General features: G+C 40.3%; 1 long non-coding RNA gene across 1 annotated transcript; it reads right to left on the bottom strand.

The window, feature by feature from the left end:
- Positions 1-343: 343 nt before the first annotated feature.
- Positions 344-2,726, bottom strand: LOC149813282 (uncharacterized). Its single transcript, XR_016428315.1, has 2 exons — positions 2,461-2,726; positions 344-578 (listed from the first exon to the last, which is right to left on the bottom strand). It is a non-coding gene; the product is annotated as an uncharacterized LOC149813282 (long non-coding RNA).
- Between the last annotated feature and the right edge of the window lie 7,723 nt (positions 2,727-10,449).

The raw sequence follows: 10,449 nt of genomic DNA, 5'->3' as shown, positions 1-10,449 counted from the left end.
CATGGTTAGCGACGGATTAGCGACAACGAGGCGACAGTATGCTTACGTCGCGAATATTTCGACGCTAACTGGCGACGGAATTATTCCGTCGCTAGGTCCGTCGCTAATTGCGACGGAATAACGAGCGCTATATTCCGTCACCAATCCGCCGGTACTAAACGACGACCACGGCTTGGCGACGGATTTACTTCCGTCGCTATGCCGTCGCTAGATTAATATAAATAGCGACGGATGGTTCCGTCGCTAATCCGTCGCAAACACGAAAAAAAAATTTAAAAAAATTTATTTGAAAATTAAATACCGAGCAATTTCTATTTCCTGTATAATTTATATTTTCTGTAAATAAAAAACAAACCACACAAAAAATTTCATATAACAAGAATCTACAACAATTAATCGTTCCACCTTAAAATTAAGAAGTTTAATTATTTACAATTCAACAATTACAATTAGGAAACATAAAAAAAATAGAACTTCTTCAACACAGTCCTCTAATCATCGCCAAGATTTTGTGCGTCTTCTTGTTCATTGTCTTTATCTGTCCCTTCAGCTCCACTACGCTGATTATCGCTAGCAGCCTACACAAGAAAAGAACAGTCAGTATTGATAAACAAAATATAATGAAATAAATTACACACTATATGTGATTCTATCATGTGCTCATGTGTGATCTAAGGCAATAAAAAAACTCTATATGTGATTCTATCATGCTCATATGTGCTCTAAGGAAGACAAAAAGTTATATATATATATATGATTCTATCATGCTCATATGTGTGCTAAGGCAGTCAAAAAATTGAATATGTGATTATAGCATGTTCATATGTGTTCTAAGGCATCTAGAAAAACTTTATATGTGATTCTACCATGCTCAGATGTGCTTTAAGGCAGACAAAAAACTATATATGTGATTCGATCATGCTCGTATGTGTTCTAAGGTAGTAAAAAAATTGAATATGTGATTATAGCATGTTCATATGTGCTCTAAGGCAGGCAAAGCAAAAAATTTTATATGTGATTCTATCATAAATGATATATAGCATGTTCATATGTGTTCTAAGGCAGTAAAAAAACTCTATATGTTATTATAGAGTGCTCATATGTGTGCTAAGGCAGTCAAAAAATTGAATATGTGATTATAATATGCTCATATGTGTTCTCAGGCAGTCAAAAAACTGAATATGTGATTATAGCATACTCATATGTGTTCTAATGCAATAAAAAAAACTTTATATGTGATTCTATCATGCTCATATGTGTTCTTAGGCAGGCAAAAAAACTTTATATGTGATTATAACATGCTCATATGTGCTCTAATGCAATAAAAAAACTCTATATGTTATTATAGCATGCTCATATGTGCTCTAAGGCAGTCAAAAAACTGAATATGTGATTATAACATGCTCATATGTGTTCTTAGGCAGTCAAAAAACTGAATATGTGATTATAGCATGCTCATATGTGTTCTAATGCAGTCAAAAAAACTTTATATGTGATTCTATCATGCTCATATGTGCTCTAAGGCAGACAAAAAGTTATATATATATATATATATATGTGATTCTATCATGCTCATATGTGTTCTAAGGCAGTCAAAAAATTGAATATGTGATTATAGCATGTTCATATGTGTTCTAAGGCATCTAGAAAAACTCTATATGTGATTCTACCATGCTCAGATGTGCTTTAAGGCAGGCAAAAAACTATATATGTGATTCGATCATGATCGTATGTGTGCTAAGACAGTCAAAAAATTGAATATGTGATTATAGCATGTTCATATGTGTTCTAAGGCATCTAGAAAAACTCTATATGTGATTCTACCGTGCTCATATGTGCTTTAAGGCATGCAAAAAACTATATATGTGATTCGATCATGCTCGTATGTGTGCTAAGGCAGTCAAAAAATTGAATATGTGATTATAGCATGCTCATATGTGCTCTAAGGCAGGCAAAGCAAAAAAATTTATATGTGATTCTATCATAAATGATATATAGCTTGTTCATATGTGTTCTAAGGCAGTAAAAAAACTCTATATGTTATTATAGCATGCTCATATGTGTGCTAAGGCAGTCAAAAAAACTGAATATGTGATTATAATATGCTCATATGTGTTCTTAGGCAGTCAAAAAACTATATATGTGATTCTAGCATGCTCATATGTGTTCTAATGCAGTCAAAAAAACTTTATATGTGATTCTATCATGCTCATATGTGTTCTTAGGCAGGCAAAAAAACTTTATATGTGATTATAGCATGCTCATATGTGCTCTAATGCAATAAAAAAACTCTATATGTTATTATAGCATGCTCATATGTGCTCTAAGGCAGTCAAAAAACTGAATATGTGATTATAACATGCTCATATGTGTTTTTAGGCAGGCAAAAAGTTATATATGTGATTCGATTATGCTCATATGTGTTCTAAGGCAGACAAAAAACTGAATATGTGATTATACCTGAGAGGGACCTGGAATCGAAGATCCTCTATCCTGAACAGCGGCCTTGATCTCATTTCGGAGAAAGGGGGCGACAGTGTATTGGAAGTAGTTATTTAGTGATTCATTAATGATCTCGCGTACATCATCACTGGAAAGAATAGTCGGCTGCTTGGAGCTTATGTCGGCGCAAGAAGTCGGTGAGCCGTAACTGGAAGAACCAATAACTGGTGAAGTGTTCATATTACTCCCAAACCCGAACACGCGACCTTTTTTGGGTTCACCTGCTGCAGTCACCCATGCTGTAGGATCAAATGATGGATGTTGAGTAGCATCATCGCCATATCGCTCTACCATCTGTTGCTCATATGCCTCTTACAAAATAATGTTTAAAGTATTCATTAATAATTAATGATAACATTATGATAACTTGCATATATATTGCAATGATTATTAATAGAATTAATACATACCATTGTCGTTCTCGCCTTCTCTGATACGAAGACTCCCGTGGTCTTCCGTTTATGTGTTTCTACAAACACATCTTTATATGGTACACTGCCTCCTTTTTCTGCTTCCTGCGAAGTTAAATGACAAAAGATTTAGTACACAAGTTTGCAACAATACTTATAAAATTAATATTATATATTGATGAGTTACCATTTTCTTTAGGTGGCTCCCAAATGTCTTAGATCCACCTGTGTGTAGATGGGCTTCGGGCATCTTCGATCGATTTTGTGCAGCCTTTGCAGAGCGATTTCTAAATGCATCTCCTGCCCACTTATCGCACATTTCATCCCAGTAATCTCTCCTGATAGTAATAGGACCATGGCCCTTCCACAGTAATGGATCATCTACTACGCCAGATGCTTTTTTTGCTGCAGTCTTCATAGTGTGCAACATGTCTGCAAATCGATTGGCAGCCACCTTCTGCCACACCTTCCTTGCATCATTTTCTTCCACCGTAGTTGCGAAGCGATTCGAAGCCTACAAATATTTTCAGTCATTCTGTAGACATTGCTTAAATAAATTAACTATGAAACACATTAACTATGAGGAACAACTGTATACCATGAATGAGGACCACAATCTATCTAACACCTCCTTTGGGTACTCTTTCTATTGAGCAACTGGTCCTGGTAGATGTTGAAGAAGTGAATTCCTAATCTCCCGTACTACTTCTTGTGGCTCAAACCTCGTGCTGCACATGAATTGTTACACAGTAAATATCAATATAAAATATTTAAAAGATATGCAATAATTGAAAACAAAATACTTACGGTCGATTATCGATATACACTATTCGAATGAGTCTTCTTGTGCCAGCCTGAGAAGACCATGTTTCCTGTGTTGGCTGTTGACTTGTGTGATCAACTAGTGTAGGTGGGTCGTGTACAGGCGCAACATCATCTGTAAAAAAATACATTAGAAATTCTCAGAATGCGCATTTGAACTAATCAAGCATCCAATTAGTTATATGATATACCTATCACAGGAGCCCGTGAAGATGAAGGCTGAGCCTGGCTACTACTGGATGAGCGACCACTATAACCTCCACGAACCATATTCTAACAAATAACATATGTCATACAATACATTCAAATAATTCACATCAAGTATTACAATGCATTCAAGTCATTCACATCAAGCATTGCAATGCATTCAAATAATTCAAATCATTCACATCAAGTATTGCACTAATTCAAATCATTCGTTGCATAAATTATAATACATTCAGATAATTCAAATCATTCACATCAAGTATTACAATGCATTCGAATCATTCGTATCAAGTATTACAATACATTCAAATAAAATTTTTAATCATTCACACCAAGTATTGCAATACAACTCACATCAAGTATTACAATGCATTTAAATAGAGGTTTGTAGTATAAGATTTTGCTCACTAGTTTGAGAATTCTTCCTCGTCACTAGTTTGACTTTCTTCTTCTTCTTCTTCTTCTTCATTGTTTGCCCATCCACTTGGTACATCATTTGTATCACATTCCTCTATGAATGTTTCATCGGCCAATGGAGATATGACATGCATATCATGCGCAACATCGTGATCATAAGCGAAGTCATAGACATCATCTGATTGATAGTAATCACTGTCTTCAGCTAACTCATCTTCTTGTAACTGATCATACTCGGGGTATAGTTTGGATTTCACCTTGCAAACTGCCCACCATTCATTTCTATCTGACTTTTTTATACTCGGATATGAAGTATAATAAACTTGTTGAGCTTGCGAGGCTAATATGAATGGTTCATATGTTCCAAACCTGGATTTATGATTCACTTCCACAATGCCTGAAGCTTTGTCGAGTCTTGTTGCAGTTGGATCAAACCAATGACACTTGAATATCGTAACCCTGTTATTCATGCCTAAGTAAGTCAACTCCATTATTTCCTCTATAACACCGTAGTAATCATGTTCATTTTCACCGTAGCTGCTACCCTTGACACACACGCCACTATTTATCGTTGATTTGTTTATACCGTAGTCTTTTGTATGGAATCGATAACCATTTACGATATACCCGTTGTAGCATTGCACAACTTTGGTCGGACCATTTTCTAAATCACATATTCCTTGATCTTTAACATCGCCATGGCGAACCTACGCACAGACATAAACAATGATTGTGATCACGATCAATTAAGTAACTTAGTGTTGTTTATAAGTACAAAATTTATGTTAGCTTCTTTACCAACTGTTTCAACCACTCCACAAACTTAGTTTCACGTTCTTTTTGTACTTCTGCATCAGTGAGATGTGAAACTTCGCTTTGCAACTCCAGATCAAATCGTCTGCAAACCACAAATACTTATATTACCGAGCCATGTATCCACATATAGAACATAAAAGGATTTATAATTGAGTTGCATATACATATACTTACTCGATGTATGGGTCGATCGCTGAGCAATTAAAAAGAATATAGATGTGTGCTGCATCTTGCTCTCGATCTGTCAATAGCCTTGATCGACAACTTCCAAATGCATGCCCAAGTGGTTGAAATATCGACAGCTTGTCAGCTACAGTTACTTGTTCTCCATCATCGTTACGGGGCGAACATGTGTAACGTGTTGGAATATGAGGTTCGAAGTACATAGATGAGAAATTTGAAATCTCTTCTAAAGTGTACGCCTCACAAATAGAGCCTTTTACTCTTGCTTTACTACAAACCTTTTTTTTAGGTCGAACATGCATCTGACAAGAATATACATTTAAATATCTGTCATTAAAGAGACAAATATAAAAAAACATATACCTTTCAAATGGGTACATCCATCGATATTGCACAGGGCCACCAACCCTTAGTTCATATGGCAGATGTATGATCAAATGTTTCATAACATCGAAAAATGCTGGCAGAAATATCTTTTCTAACAGACAAACAGTGGTGATGACAGAGTCCTCGAGATTCTTTACATCTGATACAACGACCTCCGATGCGCACAATGTTCTGAAAAATCCGCTCAACTCAGACAATACCCCCATATAGGTTTGTCTAACATATCATGGAATGCTAGGGGTATCAATCGTTGCATAAAGATATGACAATCATGGCTCTTCAACCCATATAACTGTCCATCGTCAATCTTCACAGCCCGAGCAATGTTAGAGACATATCCATCTGGAAATCTCAGTTGTCTCAACCATTGACATACATGTTTTATTTGATCAGGTTCGAGCACGTACTTCGCCTTTGGTTTCAATACTTTGCCATTATACTCTTTGAGTTCCAATTCTGGTCTTTTACATATTAATTTTAAATCCATACGGGCCTTCGGATTATCCTTCGTTTTTCCTTTAATATTCATTACTGTATTGAACACATTATCAAACACATTTTTCTCTACATGCATCACATCCAAATTATGTCGTATCAATAGGGTCGGCCAATATGGTAGTTCCCAAAAAATAGATTTTTTCGTCTAATTGTGATCCTTCCCAAATCCATGGAAGGGTGTAGGACTGCGGGCATCTGTTAATACATCTGGAAAGTATCGCAATCTTCTTAGAATCTCTATGCCGGACAATCTTAAGGATGGACCTTCCATTTCAGTTGTGCCTGCTTTAAATGCATTCTTTTGACGTCGGAATGGATGATCGTTGGGTAGAAATCGACGATGGCACTCAAACCAGCAAGGCTTCCTTCCATGCCTCAATCTAAAAGCTTTGGAATCCTCCATGCAGTACGGACAAGCCAACCTCCCATGTGTGCTCCAACCAGATAACATACCATATGCAGGGAAGTCACTGATTGTCCATAGAACAACGGCCTTCATGTTGAAATTTTGTTTTTTGTGGGCATCATACGTAGTAACACCGTCATCCCACAGTACTTTCAATTCATCAATCAATGGCCTTAGATATACATCAAGATTTTGGCCAGGTGAGGTCGGACCAGGGATCAACAGAGACAAAAAAAGATTTGGACGTTTCATACACAAGCTTGGTGAAAGGTTGTATAGAGTTACAAATACTGGCCAGCATGAGTATGGAGTTGATCTACCCCCAAATGGATTAAATCCATCTGTACATAGACCGAGTCTAACATTTCGCACTTCCATTGCGAAGTTCTGATGAGTACGATCAAAGTGCTTCCAAGTTTCAGCGTCAACAGGATGCGTGATCTTGTTTTCATCGTGTCGAACTTTATTTGCATGCCATCTTATGTGTTTAGCTGTCCTTGAAGACATATACAATCGCTGCAATCTAGGAGTGATAGGAAAGTAGTGGAGCGACTTGTATGAAACTTCCTTTGATCTCGTGCTACCATTGCCTCTTGTTTTTGGCTTGAACCGAGGATGCCCACATGACGGGCATGATATGTCATTTTCCTGCTCCTTGAAATACAACATGCAGTGATTTGGACAAACATCAATCTTTTTGTAACCCATACCTAGAGCGTTGACCATAACTTTCGCACGATAGAAATTTTGTGGCAATTTCTCATCTTTAGGCAACATACTCTTCACAATCATGCACAAACGGTCAAAACATGATTGACTCAAATTATACTCGGACTTCAAATTCATTAGTTGAAGAACTGCAGACAAGATAGTGTGACTCTCACAACCGTTCCAAAGTGGCTCATCAGCATCTCTAAGTAAATCATAAAATCTACTAGCTGCATCGTTTGGTGATTCTTCATCTATGACAGTTCTTACATCACTAGAACTCATAGCAGAACCCAGTTCTGTTCCTGCGGCATCAAATATCAAATTCGTATATGGATTATCGTGCACCACATTCACCCGTGCATCAAAATCGTTTCTAAATTCTTCTCCATGAAACGTCCAGTTCTGATAATCACTCACAAAACCCTTCCTGTATAGGTGATGTCTAACGCCATGAGGTTCTACAAATCGATTATTCTTACAAATCTTGCAGGGACACCTAATCCGACCTGTGGGATCTACTGTACTGACACTCGCCGTTGCAAATTCAATAAAACTGTCAACACCATCCATATATTCATGCGATAACTCATTGTTCACTATCCTACGGTACATCCATTCACGGTTTGTAGTCATTCTGTCGTATGATGTTACGAATAGTATCCTAACGAATTAAAAAAAAAAAAACAATCAGAATGCTACGATGAAGAAAATATCAAATTTATCATGCAATATACTATGTCAAACAATAACAAGAATTTTGATGCATGCATTGATAACTTAATATTTTCATGTGCAAACTATTAATGACATGATACAATCATTTGAAGCATGCTTTTATTATAAAATTTCACATGGAAGTCAAAATCAAATTGAAAGTAACTACATGCAAGCATGGATACAATTACATCAAACATTGCAATACATCATAATCATTCATATCAAAGAAATGGCAAACATGTACCTGCAGCAAACACACTTCAATATCTCACTAACTACTACCATGCTTAGCATGGACTCCGTACTCCAAAAATAAGAACACTTCCATATTCCTACATTAAAATCATGCTCAGCATGATCTCCGAACTCCAACAAAGCAGTCCTAGATATCAACAACTAAGTGAGTGTGTGAACAATAAAGTGTTGCATTTAATAAATTAAATAACATGTGATACGCTTGCATCACTTACTCACCACGGGTATTTACCCGATTTGCATTGTTTTTGTCATTTACTTACCACAGGTGGCTGAGCACGAGTTGGTTCCGTTGAAAAATCTGCACAAAAAAATGCAGTTTTAAAAAAAACTCGACACAAAAAAAGGCAGCTGTTCCGGCAAGGGGTCGACTCCCCTGCTGTTCTGGTAGAGGGTCGACTCCCCTGCCTGTTCTGTCATGGGGTTAACCCCCTGCCTGTTCCGGCATGGGGTTAACCCCCTGCCGGAAATGCAGGGGGTTAAACCCCCTGTCGTGCCGTAAAGGCAGGGGGGTTTAAACCCCCTGCCGTGCCGTCATCCCTTTACGGCAACGGCACGGCAGGGGGTCGACCCCCCTGCCTTTCCGGCACGGCAGGGGGTTTAACCCCCTGCCTTTCCGGCAAGGGGTCAACCCCCCCTGCCGGGGTCGACCTGCTGGAAACGCAGAGGTTAACCCACCTGCGTTTCCGGCAGGGGGTCGACCCCCCCTGCCGGAAAGGCAGGGGGTTTAACCCCCTGCGTTTCCGGCAGGGAAGGGGGTTAAACCCCCTGCCGTAAAGGCACGGGGGGTCGACCCCTTGCCGGAAAGGCAGGGGGTTTAACCCCCTTCCCTGTCGGAAACGCAGGGGGTTTAACCCCCTACGTTTTCGGCAGGGGGGGTACCCCCTACGTTTTCGGCAGGGGGGGTACCCCCATGCCTTTCCGGCAGGGGGTCGACCCCCCTTGCCAGAAACGTAGGGGGTCGACCCCCCCTGCCGGAAACGCAGGGGGTTAAACCCCCTGCGTTTCCGGTAGGGAAGGGGGTTAAACCCCCTGCCGTAAAGGCACGGGGGTCGACCCCCTGCCGTAAAGGCACGGCAGGGGGTCAACCCCCCATGCCGGAAAGCACGGCAGAGGGTTAAACCCCCTGCCTTTCCGGCAAGGGGTCGACCCCCCATGCCTTTCCGGCAGGGGGTCAACCCCCCATGCCGGAAAGCACGGCAGGGGGTTAAACCCCCTGCCTTTCCGGCAGGGGGTCGACCCCCCATGCCTTTCTGGCAGGGGGTCGACCCCCCATGCCGAAAAGGCAGGGGGTTTATCCCCTTCTTGAAACGCGTAGGGCGGGCGAACCTGTCTCCGGCGAGGCGACGGTCGGTCGGCGGGGCGACGGCTCGGGCGGAACGTGGGGCGGCAGGCGACGGGGCGGCGGCGGAAGGCATCGGGCTGCGTAGAGAGGGTGAGAGAGAGGAAACAGGAAAAGAGGGAAAAGGGTTCTGATCAGATTTACGCGAAAATTGGCGACGGACGTATTCCGTCGCTAAGCCGACGCAAATATATACAACTCCTTAGAGACGGAATATGTTTGTCACTCACGGCGTCGCTAAGTAGCGACGGAAAAATACCGTCGCCCCATCCGTTGCTAACCGCAGCATGTTGTTGCGACAAAACTGGTCCGTCGCTACATCTGCGAATATCACGAAACGTAGCGATGGATTAGTGACGGTCGCTAAGCCGTCACTAATTGGCGACAGAAAAATGCCGTCGCTACTATCCGTCGCTAATTAGCAATTTTCTTGTAGTGACAACTCAATACAAAACTCAATCTCACGCTTCGGAGGTAATCCAGGTAGTTCTTCAGGAAACACATCAGGGAACTCCCGAACTACGTCAAGATCCTCGATAGGGGTTAATACTTGTTCAACTGGGGCAATACTGACCAAGAATGCAGTACCCCCATTCCGCAGATATTTCTGAACTTTAAACGACGAAATCATACGACTGTCTCGAATAGGTCGAGCAAGGTTGATCTCCAGAACTGGACGATCAAGAGGGTACAAAACCACCTTGCCTTCTCTGCACAGAACCTGCGCATGATACTCCAATAACCAATACATGCCTAGAATGACATCAAACTCCATC

The sequence above is a fragment of the Nuphar pumila genome, chromosome 16, assembly GCF_984573655.1.
Source record: "Nuphar pumila chromosome 16, dmNupPumi1.hap1.1, whole genome shotgun sequence".
Taxonomy (NCBI): domain Eukaryota; kingdom Viridiplantae; phylum Streptophyta; class Magnoliopsida; order Nymphaeales; family Nymphaeaceae; genus Nuphar; species Nuphar pumila.
Note: the sequence above shows the minus strand (reverse complement) of the source record. Positions and strands in the feature narration are given on the sequence as shown.